Here is a 17,301-nt window from a genome sequence, read left to right on the forward strand (position 1 = left end):
AATTATGTTGTTAACCAGTTTATAATAGCAAAAAGGCACCTCTGGGATTTCTGGTATATAGCCAATATACCATGGCTAAGGGCTGTTCTTCGGAACGCACCACGGAGTGCCTGGATACAGCCCTTAGTCGTGGTATATTGACTGAGGGACTGTCATGTCCAACTTAATTGGTACAGAATATTCAAGATTTCCAGGAACATACTTATGCAATAAGGCCTGAGGGGGTATAGTATATAGCCAATACACCACTCTGCATTGCGTCGTGCATAAGAACAGCCCTTAGCCGTGATATATTGGCCATATACCATACCCCCTCGGGCCTTATTACTGAAGTATGTTTCTGGAAATCTTGAATATTCTGTACCAAGTATGTTGGACATGACAGTCCCTCAACCAGTTCTATAGTCTGGCAGCTCCATCTAGTGCGTCCCCAGGCCTTTTGATGTGTCTGCTTCATATTGGTCTGTGAGGCCTATTTCAAGTGGTAGTCCTACTTCATCGCTCATGAGACAAACAACAACAGTCTGGGCCTGGAATCAGAGGCGTACCACCTGTAGCCTACTCTTTCAGGCTAGCTCCCATGATCTTCGGCTCTGGGCCATCTGCACACAGCCCTGTGACAGCGGGTCGCCCCGTTTGTTTGTCCTCTCCAATGCAAATCTGTTGTGATTTCATTAAGCAGGTGATGAACCCCACCTGCGTGTTATTACGTGTCACACACACTGATGTCCACTGTTTGACACCATACATCTGTGCCTGAACACCGGAGAGCCAGCTTGTGCTCAGGAAGCCAAAGTGATAGTTAAAATACGGTAGCATAATGCTGTGAGTGAACAGTGGTTTCTATGTCGGATTGGGTAAAAATACTGTAAATGGCTATGCCAAAGATTTGATGATAACCAACTGAAGTATTTTATGGATTGTAATGTTAGCGGTGTGTCTATAGACCTATATTCTTCGGTAAGAGAGTAGTGCGCAGTGTTAACCGTGGATAGTGTTAACTGCCAGAGAGATCCTGAGGGGATGCCAATAGCAGGTGATACACCTCTACTTAAGACAAGCCAAAACAACCTCTCATCCTGAGGGGAGGTATTCACTCTGTCAGGACAGAAGGACAGGTAAAAACCCTCCCCACCACAACCTCTCTTGCCAAGGTGTTGGTGTGTGTTTGTGTCTATGTTTTGTGAGCATGAGAGTGTATGACACTGAACAGGCTGAGGGGATATGGGTGGGTGGGTGGGCGGTGGGGGTGTACTTTAATCAGCCACAGCCCTGGAGCAGAGAGGAGTCTGGTTACCCCGACACAAACAAACGGCTCGACCGACAGATCGGGTCTCCAGAAAACCACAACCATATACAAGATAATGAACGTTTGGCAATACTCCAAAGTTTGCCCAGGGGTTATGGATGAGTTATCAAGAATCACTCTGGTTTGTTGTTAGAGGATGCGCCATCCAGTGCAGGCAATGAGATAAAGCACAAGGAAGGATGGAGGAAGATTGATTTCTGATGGTCCTTCTCACTGGATTTGTTTAGCCAGATATAATTGCAAAACCACATGAGGCATTTGGGCCTTAAACTACTCAGCATGCTCTCTTCACAAAAGTGGAGTTTTTGAAAGAGCATTAGGGAATGGCAGGTCATGGTGAGGGGTCCAAATGGCATGTACTTGGCAACTCGATCCAAGGGGTCAGCTCGGTTGTTAAAGGCCTAGTATAGTAAAAGGACCAGAAAGGGCATGAAACACTTTCCCACAATGCATTGGAACAAACACAGTAGTAATGGCAGGAAAATGTATAAATATCTAACAGAGCATGATTTCAGAGCATTTAGAGCAACGTTTTAATCAAGTGATGCTTTTTAGATCATTGAAAATCATTTAGTGACAATACTGACCTGACCTCTTCATTTTTGTGGACATTTTCATTTACACGTGAGGAATCAGTATATTATTTGAGCCTTAGCTTTAATATGTTGACATACACCAGCTGCAACAACCTAGCCACAAACCCCTTACTCATGGGAGAATGAAGGTAGAGAGGTAGAGTGAGAGTGGAAAAATCTTTTCTTTTAATCTTTGGATATGAGAGGGGAGACGGTGCTTTTCTTCAGTTCTCAGAGGGCCTGTTTTCTATTTTCCAGCGCTGAACCCACAGGAAGGCCCTTGTGTTCCACACGCCGTCCGCTCTGTCCCGCTCCCCGCCGGGGGCCCTATCTTACCTCACATCAGGCAGATATTCTTTCAAAGGCTGCCCCTGCTGGCCCCCTTTATGGCCACTCTTTAATGGCCATTCAAAAGCATGGAAATGTGGGTGCATAATGGGAGATGGGAGAGGGGAGGAAGGGGTGGAGGGAGGGAGGGAGATACATTTAAAAAAAAAAACACGTCCTGCTGTACAAAACCCCATTGAACGAGGCTCGAGGGTGCTGCACAGCTATGCCGGTGAGGGATTTTCTGAAGGCCCCGGGAGTTATTTGGACGCTGCTGAACATCTGCTCGCAGTGAACAAGCCCCCTCCCCCTCCCCTCCCCTCCCCCTCTCTTTCAGTCTCCCGCTCCTTCCCTTTCACCACGGCCATCCAATCATAACAAACTTTAGGGCTTGCTCTAATTAGGGCTGGCCTGCCGGCTGAGGAGCGACTGGCTGTGCATGCCTGAGCACAGTGATTGTGATTATCCGTCACGTGAACAAAGAGTCCACCTCCACCACCACTGCTCTGTAGAGGGGCTCCTCTTCTAAAGGAAATAATCCAGCTACAGTACCGTGCTGAGGCACATGCTCAATGAGGGAAATTGATGGTATAGAATTGTAAAGAAATGGTATAGAACAAAAGTTGTTAATGACTCTAAATGTACAGGGAACTGTCAAAATAAAGGAAACTCTTCGAGTAAATGAGGGATGCAAAGTATATTGAAAGCAGGTGCTTCCACAAAGGTGTGGTTCCCGAGTCAATTAGGGAAAGGGGCACCTGGTACCTAGTCAGTTGCACAACTGATATGCATTCAACCGAAATGTGTCTTCCGCATTGAATCAGAGAGGTGCAATTAACATCCCATCATGCTTAGGGTCATGCATAAAAATGCCCAGTTGCCCATTATTTTGGCTTCCATGGTTAGAAGAAAAAAATGGCAGAGACTTTTGAAAGAGGGGTCTCAAAGAAGCATAGTGGGGTTAAAGGGTGCGTGTGTGTCAGTTTAGTCACCAGATCTCAACCCAATTGGACACTTATGGGAGATTCTGGAGCGGCGCCTGAGACACCGTTTTCCACCACCATCAACAAAATAACAAGTGATGTCATTTCTTGTTGGAGAATGGCGTCACATCCCTCCAGTAGAGTTCCAGACACTTGTAGAATCTATGCCAAGGTGCATTGAAGCTGTTCTGGCGGCCCATGGTGGCCTAAAGCCCTATTAAGACATTTTATGTTTGTTTTTCCTTTGTTTTGGCAGTTACCTGTATTCACCTCAAGGAAATGGGGTTGTATCAAATGAAATGCCGTTTTTTTTTTTTTTTTTTTGTAAAAGTAGCTAGTTGGGCATCTTGGATTTTTCCTCTCTTTTTTTGTAGGAATATAATCAATACGGATTAGATGGTTTACAAAGATTTGTTTACCATAAAATGTTCATCGATTTCCATTGTGATAAGGTATTAGTATGAGTCTTGAAATGGAATATTATCACTGCCAGTCAACCGGAAAGAATGCCGGATGTATCGATGGAATGCATGAGATATAGATATGCAAGTTAATCCTAAACGGCAGGGACACCATTTTTGTGCGTTTCCCCATCACCCATCGCTCCCAATTGTAAAGCTTTTCTAAAACTACCTCTTAGTGCTTGGTATTGTTTTGGAATATAATGTCCTTCCACGGGGGAGCAAAATGGCTCGGCTGGTTCAAAGTGGAAATGGATGGGGGAGAAAACCAGGTTAGAGTGTTATGACATTTCAGAGTTCCCTGTTATCGGTACAATCACATGAGGGCTGTGGCAGGAATCAGATGTCACACTGCCATGAGAGAACACAAACTGTTCTTTCATAAAGACGTTTCACCATTTATTATAGTAATTAGCGAGAGAGACAGAGTGAGTTATATTTCCTTATCTGTATCTCAGACCGAGGGAATTTCCTTGCTAGTATTTCAGCACTTTTCCGCAGAGCACCACAGTTTTATATTCCGCAATAACAATAAAAGAAAGAAAAAAAGCCTATATACAAAATGTATGGCTGAGGGGATGCTTAGAAAAAGAGACAGATCCCCTCCCCCACAATCCTGTGTTGCTCTACCCCCAGCACTACGTAGGTCACCATTTGAACAACTCCAAAATCTAAAACAGTCCCACACCTCACCCTCTCTTTAGGCTCTGTTGTTTGTTCCTCCTTAAGGCCACTTGACAAATCATCTGGTTACTGGCCTGATTTGTGAATCCTGAGGGTATGGAGAGAGAGGCGGATGGGGAGGAGGGAGGTGGTGGAGGGGGAGGTGTGCGCTCCACCCAAACCTCCAGCCACCCCCCAGGCAGAGGTAAGGCAGATGGGCTCTGGGTCAGAACATGTTGAGATGATTAGGCATCAACAGGCTGCCAGCTGGCTAACCATTTCCCAACTTCCAGGTTTCTGCCAGGCCTTCATAAAAATCATGTTTTTATGGTCTCTCAGCCATGTCTGTTTGAGTCGATGTTTGTTTAGGTTGCTTTGTTGGCCTACTGTTGTTGAGATTGTAATTTGGTTCCGTATCCCCTCACTGTTAAAGCCAAGCAAAGCCGACTCTATGGGAAAAATATTTTTATAGGAGCCGCACGTATTGTTGGACAATTTTCATGTTGTTTCATGTTGGTGAGTATGTCATGATATGCTTCATTTCCCAAAGCATAATGTGAAGTGTTGCTACTGAAGGGTTGTAAGTCAATAGTTGTCAATAGTTGTTCAAACTTTCCATTAACACTCAAAAACAGATTGTTCGATTGTATTCTATCCCTCAATTACTCCTAATGACAAATACAGATCGTAATTCGGTCACATATTTTCTATGTTTACCTTCATAACCCAAGATTAATCAGTGTGGCCAGAAGGGGGAAAAAACTCACTCGGGTCATGGTAATGAGTTCACCAGTGGATCTTTCTCCTTGCTCACCCTACACTAGAAAAACAGTCAGCCTCCTCTATCCATCTGGGTCCCATTAGAGTTAGCAAAATACACACAGGCTTAATTTAGCCCAACGCAGAGGCCCTGACACCCATCAGGCATGCTCAGCAGGTACCGCACAGGTGGCCTCTTCCCCACCCTTGGACTCCCCCCACCCTGCCATTCCGTTCCTTGAAACAGCAATCCTGGTGATTCAATTAAACACAAAAAGTGCTGTGGTGCTCCCGCACAAAGGGGCAAAGGTACAAGGCCAGTCATGGAGTGAGATGGAAGGCAAAAAGGCATCCATTAGAGCCATAGACAGGCAAACAAATGCTCTGTGACCGGGGAGAGGCCAAATGGGTGGAGGTGGGAGGGTTGGGGTAGAGGAGGAGGTAAAGGGGTTGGACAAAGGGGTCATTATTGTTGGGGGGGGTAGCCCATTGGATCCCAGCAGCGATGACATAGGGTGAGACAGCTGTGAAGGACTCGATGGGGGTCGACTGGCCACGAATGCCCAGATTACCACTGACACGACATTTCATTAGGTAAACATTGAAGGATAAGCAAGAGTAACTCTTCTATGGGTTTTAGGGGATGTGGCTTTCTACTGAGGACTGTGTCAGTTCTGAGATGAGAAGAGACAGGGAAGGTGTCTGTTGTGCTGCTCTGCAAACAAAACACAAATGACAATGTTGACGCAAATGAAATGCATACAGCCCTGCGATAACTTTGTATGAGGCAGAGAGAGAAAAAATGACATATTTGGTGGTTATACACAAATATTTATTCTCGTGATTTAAATCAAACTGTTGATTTTAAAGGTTGAGCAAGCCCACACACCTGCATTTCTGTCATGATGAGCTGGTTTGGAAGGTGAGAGGGCAGAACCACCCAATCTCTCCTTTTTAATCTGTCCGCCTAAAGGTTTGATCCCGAGGGCAGCATGTGCCCCCAAAGCCCTCATGACCCAGTGAGTACTCTGGTGAGGGGAGGGCCTGTCGCAGTGAACCATGGTGACTATGGCCTGTGGAAAATCAATATACTGTAGGTCAGAGCTGGCAAGTTAGGCAACAAATAGAATGAGAATTTAACAAGACACTATAAAATGTTTTCAAGCTGCAGACACACTGAGGCCAGATATAGTAGACTATACATCCTGTACATTCTATTACACTAACAGTACTTCAAATCAAATTGTATTTTTCACGTGCCGAATACAGCAAGTGTAGACTTTCCCATGAAATGCTTACTTACGAGCCCTTTCCCAGCGATGCAGTTAAAAAAAATAACAAAATTAACAAATAGATAAGAAAAGTGACCCAATAAAATAACGAGCCTATTTCTAGACAGTATTTTTTTTTTACCTTTATTTAACCAGGCAAGTCAGTTAAGAACAAATTCTTATTTTCAATGAAAGAATAGGAACAGTGGGTTAAACTGCCTTGTTCAGGGGCAGAACGCCAGATTTTTACCTTGTCAGCTAGGGATCTGATCTTGCAACCTTTCGGTTACTAGTCCAACGATCTTACCACTAGGCTACCTGCCGCCCCATATACAAGGAGTACCGGTACCGAGTCAGTGTACAGGGGTATGAGGTAGTTGGGGCGATTGAGGTAATATGTACATGTAGGTTTGGTGAGGTGATTGATTAAAGTGCTATGTACACATACAACACAATCTCACATTCAATTCGTGTTGACAAGTAGGTAGGGGATGAAAAGCAGAAAGGTAGCTGTTAATTTACTCTCAACCACTAAGAGCTTTAACGAATGTTATATATCAAGTAATGTAGGTATAGTAAATAGATTTGGTCCCAAGGATTAGACAATTCATTAGGTTGTGGTGGGGAAAGGTGAGGGGAAAGGTGAGGTAGACCGTTTGCTTTGTTATCAGCCTTTGTGTGTCACGAACAGTTAACAACATAGCCTCCTCGAAGCCAGTAATGGCAAACCTCAAAAGTCAACATTGCAAATGCTTTGAGACATCCCTCCCCAACAGCACAGCATACATGCAGGCTAAACTAACTGTGAAGGTTCCAAATGGGCATTCTAATGAAATACCAGTTGGACCTAGCTTTCTTAGCCATTGGCATTTGGGGCATTGTCTTCATGAAGGACGAAAACAAGTGTGACAAAGGAAAGTGTCTGATTTGTCCAAACAATCCATGAAGTTAGCCCTGAGCTCTGTGAAACCCAAAACCCACAAGGTCTGCCTGCATTACCTTGGCACCGGAGTCAGATCAGGGAGGGTGTGTGTGTGTGTGTGTGTGTGACTGCAGTCCGGGAGTTGAGAAAGTGGCGCTTATAAGGTTTATTTGAAAGAAAGGTGCTCTTTAATCCGGGGGATTCTAACGCGACCCCACCCCAGTTCAACGTAAACAAACCCATGTGGCTCATGACGACGAAGACTACAACTTTAGAGTGCGAGTGCTAAGATCCAGGAAAACAATGTGATTCTAAACAACTTTTTTCTGTCAATTCCTTGCAGTGGCACGATTAGCTTTTCAGCTTGTGTAAAGGCAAAACAATCCCATTAGCTTGAGTCGGTTTAGTAGCCTACATGTGACTGGTTGGCCCAAAATGCATCAGGTGATCAAGATTTGTTGTGGGGGGGAAAAATCAGTGTTGGGATTGGTTAATACTGTTTTAACTGAATTTAGCAATGTAATTCCCAAATAATCTAGAGACCAATCAACCCATTTGAATAGCCTGAAGTGATGTCTGACAACACAGGCTTTGGCTGGGCAGGTTTTTGTAACGGCAACAGAACCCTTTGATTAGTGAACTGCCACACCAACCCCAGTCCACACAATCTTTTCCAAAGCTTTTCTCAGGTACCCCCCCTCCTCCAAGACCTGCCTTCCTATCCCCTTGATAACCTCCTATGGTCTCTGCCTGTCTATTAATCAAGAGAGGGGCTTTATCTGGGGGAAGTGATTAGCCACAAGCTCGTACAAAAAAAAAATGTAATCCTTTCACTAACGGCAAAAGAGAAAAAAGTTCCCCAGACATCCTGGTATTGTAGCCAGATTTCCTCTCTCACCCACAAAGAAATGGTCATATCTTCCCTTTTGAGGAAAGAGTGGTAAATTAAAAGTTATTGTTACTTTCCTGGAGATATGGACCCCATACTCACCCACCACCCATTACCTCATTCCAACCTTCTGGAAGATTTATTGGAGAAACAATGGGTGGAAAGTAATTTGGAGAGCGCAAATGTCAAACAGTTTGAGGTAAACCTGGAGCAATGATGTGGGTTATATAGCCCTCTACGCTGCAAACAGGATAACACAGTTAAGCTGTTTGAAGAACAGAAATCTTTCTGCATACCGTAAACTACTCTTGCAAAATTAGCCTCTCTGATGTAGCTTTCAACATTTTGATATGAGTAGTTGTTAAATATTTAGTTGATTCATTGAATCAAGATCCAACTCATCTTGTTTTACTGTCAGTATAGTGACTATAATATCATTAGACACAAATACACTGAATTCAGAGAGATGTGTAATAACATAGCTATGAGCATCAACAAAAAAAACTATTCTCTGCATCTCTCTTTTGCCATGAGCAAAGAGTGGAATCTTGAGAGAACTTGTGACAGCAGCACAAATCAGTAAGGCCTGCAGCTATGGGGCAGTGGGTGTAGGAAGGGGGGCTGCTTTTGTGTCAGAAGTACGTTGTTCACTCATTCACTCCCCAGCTGCAGACGGTTTTCAGGGCTCTGGTTCCAATACTTAGATTAAATCATCCAAATTCGAACGATAAATGAGTGTGTGTGTGTGTGTGAAGAGGTTACTGATGAAGGAGGGGGAGGAGAAAGGAAGGAGAAAAGGAGAATGATGAGGAGTGTTTTCCACGGGCTGGGTTTGGGGGGGGGGGGGAATGCAGGAGGGGTGGTGGGACAACCAAAGAGTCCCCTTTTCCCCTCTTGTAACTCTATTGATTACATTGTGATGCAGGGAAGGCCTGGGAACGCCATGCAGCGCTATGCAGGGCAGCAGCTGGCTCCCTGCCCACTCTTATCCACAAGCTCACTGCTCCAGCACAATCAAGCTCTGGAGACAGAGACCATTTTACAGGAGTTTGGAGAAGAGGATCCTTATGCTGTCAGCCAGATCGTCTCTGTCCCTTTGACTTGTGTCAATGTTGTTTTTTTTAGCAATTCATATAATCTTCCCTTTCTTTTTTTAATGTTTTCCTTCCACTTCTCTCAGGACTCCCTTTCATGGTCAGAAGAGTTCGGTATCAGTGTTGCAAACATTACGGAAGTTAATTCTGAAAATATTACAATGCCATATGGACAATGGAGGGTCACTGTGTATTACACTCGGCTCACTGCCAGCCTCCTTGCTTTCTGCATGTTGAATCAGTCTAACTTCTACATCACAAGACAGTGTGCCACTTCTTTCACAGTGGGCATGATGAATATATTGAAGAGTTCAAAAAATGATATTTATTTGGAGGGAAAAAAACATACAATTAAAGACCAAAACAGCTATTAAAGTACAGGTACGCATAGTACAACAACCATGGTAGTAAAAATTGCATAGGTCTTTGAACCGGTTTCCTGAAAAAAAAAAAAAATCTGAAATACATTCACAACAACCAACTCTATAAGGTAGAAATATAAAACAGAAACAGTACACAACACAGGAAGAAAAGAAAAGAAAAAAAAAACATTTGAGGGAAGAAAGCGCTCCAGCGCAGGTGGTTATGCTTGGGGAAACCCCCCTCCCCCCAAAAAAAAATAAAACAGAGAACTGCATCAGAAGGAAAATAAAGGAATGGAAGGACAAGAAATGAAGAGGTGGAACTGTGGAGGATGTTGACTTGAACATACATTCAGACCAGACGGGGTGTTTGAAGTTGGCCATAGTTAATTCTCTGCTTTAGAATGGAGGAGTAGACACCACCTCGCTCCAGCCTCTCTTTTTTTTATTGCTTTAGAAAGGAGAAGTGAGACAGCTGGAGATCTGGCTCAGAGCATTTATTTACTTCTCCCTGTGGCAAAGTAAAAGTTCTCCACAAAGAGAACCGGTGAATGGCTCACCCCGGGTAGTCTTGCCCTACGTTCTCCTTTGTGTATCTTAGTTTAAAGCCAAAGCATTTTGTATTTGTTTCTTTTCATCAAAGGGGGAAAAAGGCGTTTAAGCGAAGGCGCCGGTGTGGCGCGGTGGACTATGTGCTTGGATACGGCGATTTAAGACGCGTTAAGGTGAAGGAATGATCGACCTTTGGCTATGTTGAGGGGAGCAATACAAGTTTTGGTTTTGGAGGTACTGACAAATCCTTTTATCCTAAGAATGCCTTTCCTTAAAAAGGGCAAGGCAAGACATTTCCAAGTAATGTGAACCAAAGCCAAAATCTTACAGAGAATTACATAACAGATGTGTCAGTCTAATAAAGCTGGTTTTAAGAGAGCACTAATAAACCTGACTTGACTGACATGTCAAAATCAGGAAGAGGACAGGGTCTTTGAAAAAGGTATAAAACCTATCATCAGAGGTAGGGAGAGGTTTCCATGTTGAATATTTAATGGCTTTGTACTGTAAAATATTCTGCTTGATGTCAAAACGAATGAAGCCAAGATCACAAGGGAATGGATATCTGGGACACACTCCAGTCACATAGCCTACATACATCATCCTTCCTCTTAAAAGTCCCCGGACAAGTAAAAAACTAGAAGAGGATTTATCTAACCTAGGCTAATTTTGTTGCTCTGTATTTAACAATATGCCATTTTGACCATCACAAAAGTTTTGTGCCAAATAAATCAATCATGTCCTGTTGGGGCTCCCGAGTGGCACAGTGTTCTAAGGCACTGCATCTCAGTGCTAGAGGCACCACTACAGACTCTGGTTCGATTCCAGGCTGTATCACAACCGGCCGTGATTGGGCGTCCCATATAGCAGCGTACAATTGGCCTAGCGTCATCTGGGTTAGGCCGTCATTGTAAATCATAATTTTTCTATACTGACTTGCCTAAAAAAATGTAAGCACAATTTCATACAAAACAGAGGTTTTGGCTGTAGGTGGCTTTCCCTTTGAAATGTTGAAAGCTGAACACAGAGCCTTTCTAGAGCCTGAGGCACTGATCGTAAACAGAACAGAATTATGCATTTCAATCCATAAAACATTCTCATGGAACAGTAAGAGATGAGGTAACTTCCTGTTTCCAGGAAGTACCAAACTAGATCAAATAGTGTTTTAAAGCGGCAATCGGTAGTTGTAAAAATAACAAAAGTGTACTCTCAGCCCGTTTTGGTAAAAAGCTGAGGGATGGGCTGGAGAAATGGAACCACTCTGAAAATCATAGATAAAGCTATGGATGCAAGGACTGACCATACCAAATTATAGTTTTAACCAAGTTAAGGCTATATAGTGTTTGTTTACGTTTAAATTATTTACAAACATTGGGGTAAAATAATCGTATATTTTGGGTTCTGTAAGGGGTACAACAGTTGAACTAAGCGATAAGGCATTTATAAATTATATTCTTAAATAATCAATAGGTACATATCATTCACAAGTACAAAAATGTAGCAACTGCAGAGTGCCCCTTTAAAGTATTATTTTGTACAAACAACATCTTCAATCCAGGTCTTAAATGTATTGCTTTTGATGCAGGGTAGGGCAGACAGATCATATCCCAAGATAATAACAGAGTCAACTTGAGAGCTGGATATCACTGCTATAATGTTCAACTGGGCTCTCTTTTCAAAGGAAAATGCACTGACACAATTCACCTGCTTGCTGTCAGAAGAGTATTTTGCAGACACTACCCTCTAGTGGCAATAAAATGTTTTTTTCCCCACAACTATGTGTTGTTGCTTTAGCATATACAGTCAACAAAGAGCCAATGAAACAACATGGGATAAATATGAAAATCACTTTTTTGGTTACTACATGATTCCATGTGTGTTATTTCATAGTTTTGATGTCTTCACTATTATTCTGCAAGGTAGAAAACAGCAAAAATAAAAAAATAAACCCTGGAATGAGTAGGTGTGTTCCAACTTTTGACTGGTGCTGTATATTGAGCATGCCATTTAGGTAACAACATTTCAGTCAGGTAAACTCATATTAAAGTACTTAAAGGTGGAACTTAGGTCAAACTGAAATACAGTACAACTGGGCATATGCAATAGTGAAAACTGCCCATGCCTTCAAGTGAACACACAAGAGGTCCTATCCTGTGGAGAGAAAACAAATAGTTCGATGTGACAATAATGGATACAACAAACATACCGTTTGATGATGACCAAGCCTTCAAACAATTGTTGATGTGTATGTCGGGTGGATGTCATGTGTGACGTTACGAGCTTAACCTAACGTCACCTTGTCCATTTCCCCTCTTGAGGCTTGGTCTTTGTAAATATGGGACACCATCTCTAGGTGTAGGAACGCAAAGAGTACGTCGTCGGCCATGTCTGAAATTAAAATGTTACTCTTAATACAAAAACCTAGGCAAGGTTCTCTAGCTGACTGACAAACGAACACAACATGCTAGCTAAATGATCCTGGTACATTTGGGGACAACATCCAACTACTGTAGCTAACGTTAGCTAAATTAGTGCTTGATACTGCGGGCAATGCTTTCTTCTAAGTTACAAAATAATTTTCTATCTATGTGCAATCAACATGATCATATATTGGTAACGCATGTAAATCCAACAGAATACCTACTGTACAGCTCTGGTTTGAGGTATTTTCCCCGAACTTGCCCACGATGTAAACAAAGCGTTACTTCCTGATTACGGAAACTGCAAATGAGGCACAACTTTGCTTAGGCGTGTCGAAGGACACAAATAGTTGGTTTGGATGACTGATAACAAGTGAAAAGGCTAAACATTTTTATTTAGTGTTAACTTCAGAAGAAAAAATGATCAGAAACTCTTCATTTATTAATATAGTCACCAGCTAGGACAACAATGCAAACAGTTATTTTCTTCATCCAGCTCACACCCTTACACATTCATGTGAAATTCTCAAATACATATTTTAAGTGTCACATAATCTCAATGCATTTACTTTTAAATTGACAGGTTTAATTCTCTAACGCAAATGTTTCACTCTCTAATTCACATTTTCACAAAACGTCAAAATAAACAATTTATGTTTTGTTGAATATCTTCTCGTTTTAGGCTACCTTTTGTTACCACTTCAATGCTATGATAAAAAAATATATTCAGGCCTCTGGTATTGCTTAGCATTATTAGAGTATACTACAAAACAGTTTGGAGATCTTGGAATATCTGAGTCGGAAAAAGGCCACACAAATCATTTTCCTGCAAAATTGTTTTGCATTTGAAGTAAATGTGCATCATATTCTCCTTTTGAAGTAGGCCCACGTTGGACATGGCAACATGCATTTCTAAGTCCAAAATGGCTAAAGCTGCTAATGAGATTTGCAATTAATATATAAAAAAACAGTCCTTCCAATACATTGCATGTTCAATTCTTCACTTTTAAAAATGCAATAGTTTATTTTTAATTTTTTTTTTATGACTGGCTTTTATTGAGGGACATGCAACAAAAAATAGGTATATATACAACAGAGTTCAGACAGAAAAATGTTCAGTGGGACATTTACAAGCCAGAGAGCACCAGCATTAAACAAACTAGGGATCCTGACGCAAATAATTGTGCGCCAGAACAGGACATTGACCACAGTCTTTCTTCAGCTCCTGGTTCCATGTAGAAAATTCAAAAGAGGGGTCTTTGGGCCTGGTAGGGCTGCCTACAGATGGGCCTGTCTGCTCAGTCCGACTTGCTGTTGTAGTCCTCTGCACCCCCTGGTGCCTCCTCCTCTTCCCCCTCCTCGTTGCTCTCCTTGTCCCAGTCCTTCATGGAGGCACCCGTCATGAAGTCGTCTCTCAGCACGCTCCAAGCTGGCTTCTCTTCTGCCTCCCTACCAGTCGTCTGTCTCTCTGTCTTGGTGACGACCTCGCTGCCCCGCAGCACGTTGATGAAGTCTTTCTTGGAGACAAGAGGAGAGGAGCTTCTTCCTATCTGAGCCGCCCGCCTCCTTCACCTTCTCATCCACTGTTTTCTGGTGCTTCCTCACAGCGTTGAACAGTTGTACTACTCCCCTGGTAGCAACTCTCTGCAGGTTCCTCTCATTCTCTCGGTCTTTTACAAAATCTGGTTTCTCTCGACACATCATCTCCCCTGCTTGCTTTTTATCAGTCTGTTTCTTCCTCTCCAGATTCTCCTTCTCCTTTATTCTTCTTCTTTACAACAATGACATGTTCACAGACGTTTCAGTCCATAAATAAGACTATTGTCATAAGTATGCCTCTTTGTGTTGTACTCATTTGGACTAGGTGCATCAAATACATTACACTACATAACTCAATATCAATGGACTTAATACAAATTGTGATTGAAGCTGGAAGTCATGTATTAAAATTACTTTTGGAGAGAGGCGGAAAATTTAAATCCCCAGTGAGGTCAGACATGTGATTTTCCTGTGTCTTATATTCATTGTATTCAGACCCCTTGACTTTTTCCACATATTGTAACGTTACAGCCTTATTCTAAAATTGATAAAATATTTTTTTCCGTCATTAATCTACACACAACACCACATATTGACCAAGTAAAAACAGGTTTAGATATTTTAGCAAATGTACTACAAATAAAAAACTGAAATATCACATTCACATAAGTATTCAGACTCTTTACTCACTTTCGGCAGTGATTTACAGCCTTGCGTCTATTTGGGTATTACGCTACAAGCATGGCACACCTGTATTTGGAGAGTTTCTCCCAATCTTCTCTGCAGATCTTCTCAAGGTCTGTCAGGTTAGATGTGGAGCGTTGCTGCACAGCTATTTTTCAGATCTCTCCAGAGATGTTTGATCGTGTTCAAAGACATTCAGAGACTTGTCCTGAAGCCACTCCTGCATTGTCTTGGCTGTGTGCTTAGGGTGTTGTCCTGTTGGATGGTGAACCTTCACCCCAGCCTAAGGTCCTCAGCACTCTGAAGCAGGTTTTCATTAAGGATCTCTCTGTACTTTGCTTCGTTCATCTTTCCCTCGATCCTTACTAGTCTCCTAGTCCCTGCCTTTGAAACACATCCCCACAGCATGATGCTGCCACCACCATGCTTCACCATCAGGATGGTGCCAGGTTTCCTCCAGACATGACGCTTGGCATTCAGGCCAAAGAGTTCAATCTTGGTTTCATCAGACCAGAGAAGGTTGTTTCTCATGGTCTGAGAAGCTTCAGGTGCCTTGGGGCAAACTCCAAGAGGGCTGTCATGTGCATTTTACTGATGAGTGGATTCTGTCTGTCCACTCTACCATAAAGGCCTGATTGGTGGAGTGCTACAGAGATGGTTGTCCTTCTGGAAGGTTATCCCATATCCAGAGGCACTCTGGAGCTCTGTCAGAGTGACCATCGGGTTCTTGGCCAACTCCCTGACCAAGGCCCTTCTCCCCCGATTGCTCAATTTGGCCGGGCGGCCAGCTCTAGGAAGAGTCTTGATTGTTCCAAACTTCTTCCATTTCAGAATGATGGAGGCCACTGTGTTCTTAGGGACCTTCAATGCTGCAGACATTCTTTGGTACTCTTCCCCAGATCTGTGCCTCAACACAATCCTGCCTCTGTAATTCTATGGACAATTCCTTCAACCTCATGGCTTGGTTTTTGCTGACAACTATGGGACCTGATATAGACAGGTGTGTGCCTTTCCAAACAATTGCGTTTACCACAGGTGGACTCCAATTAAGTTGTAGAAACATCACAAGGATGATCAATGAAAACAGGAAGCACCTGAGCTCAATTTAGTCTCATAGCAAAGGGTGTGAATTCTTATGTGAATAAGGTATCTGTTATTTATTGGTAATACATTTGCAAAAAAATTCTAAAAACCTGTTTTCGCTTTGTCATAATGTGGTATTGTGTGTAGATTGATGAGGAAAACAATTAATTTGATCAATTTTAAAATAAGGCCGTAACATAACAAAATGTGGCAAAAGGGAAGGGGTCTGAATACTTTACGAATGCACCGTATATTTCCACACTAAGAGGTTGGCATAATAATGAGAAATTGAGAAAATTATGATAACGACCTTTTAGTGTATTATAGCTCTTTGAAAAGGACGCCTGAAATTTCAGCCTGTTTTGGTGGGATGGAGTTTTGGCCTTCAATGGTGACATCACCATGCGATAAATTAGTCAGTGGTGTAAAGTTCTGAAGTAAAAATAGTTTAAAGTACTACTTAAGTAGTTTGAGGTATCTGTACTTTACGATTTATATTTTTGACAACTTTTACTTCACTGCTTTTTTACACCATCCATTTTCCCTGACACACAAAAGGACATTTTGAATGCTTAGCAGGACACCATTATGGTCCAATAAACACACTTATCAAGAGAACATCCCTGGTCACCGCTAGTGTCTCTGATCTGGCAGACTCACTAAACGCAAATACTTAGTTTGTAAATTAAGTCTGAGGGTTGGAATGTGCCCCTGGCTATCTGTAAATAAAAAATAAAAAACGATAATGGTGCCATCTGGTTTGCATAATATAAGGAATTTGAAAATATTTCAACTTTTTCTTGATATTTTAGCAATTACATTTACTTTGATGCTTAAGTACTTTAAAACCAAATACTTTTAGACTTTTACTCAAGTACTATTTTACTGAGTGACTTTCACTTGAGTCATTTTCAGTTAAGGTATATTTACTGTTATTGGGTACTTTTTCCACCACTGAAATTAGTTCATAGACCAAAGGTGCGTTCAGTTCATTCGAACGTTTGCTAAGTTGCGGAACGGCTTGTACTGAACGACACGTTTCCCTAAAAAATTCTTGAACAGACTTTGACCGTTTGTTCCCATTTGGTGGGTGTGGTGAGGTGTGGCTTGAAGCAATGAGTGACGTATTTAATGGGCAGTGGCCATGTTGACAGCGTACCCCAACCCTTCCCCATTTTTCGACTGGTCGTTCAGTACAGCATCGTTTTCATTCAATTGAATGTTCCAGATTGTAAAAGCGTACTGAATGCAAACCTCTCTGCCAATAACATCTAATTTTCAGTTTTCCCCTCCCCACTCAGACCACTCCCAGACATTCCAAGCAAAAATGATTGCTTAAGAAATTGCCCTTTGCTAAGAAGTTATTGCTGTTTCTTTTGACCATTTTAATTTAAAACAATCACAGGAA

At 42.3% G+C, this 17,301-nt stretch overlaps 1 long non-coding RNA gene and 1 pseudogene across 2 annotated transcripts; both read right to left on the reverse strand.

The window, feature by feature from the left end:
• Positions 1-4,041: 4,041 nt before the first annotated feature.
• LOC135546125 (uncharacterized) lies at positions 4,042-12,935 on the reverse strand. Of its 2 annotated transcripts, XR_010456546.1 has the most exons (4): positions 12,812-12,935; positions 12,374-12,555; positions 5,967-6,150; positions 4,042-5,792 (listed from the first exon to the last, which is right to left on the reverse strand). It is a non-coding gene; the product is annotated as an uncharacterized LOC135546125 (long non-coding RNA). The 2 variants fall into 2 exon arrangements; XR_010456545.1 differs by lacking the exons at positions 4,042-5,792; positions 5,967-6,150 and adding an exon at positions 9,564-12,318 and having other exon boundaries at positions 12,464-12,555; positions 12,812-12,914.
• Positions 12,936-13,885: 950 nt separating this feature from the next.
• On the reverse strand, positions 13,886-17,068 carry LOC135545017 (RRP15-like protein; annotated as a pseudogene).
• Between the last annotated feature and the right edge of the window lie 233 nt (positions 17,069-17,301).

Source organism: Oncorhynchus masou, chromosome 9 (genome assembly GCF_036934945.1).
Source record: "Oncorhynchus masou masou isolate Uvic2021 chromosome 9, UVic_Omas_1.1, whole genome shotgun sequence".
NCBI lineage: Eukaryota > Metazoa > Chordata > Actinopteri > Salmoniformes > Salmonidae > Oncorhynchus > Oncorhynchus masou.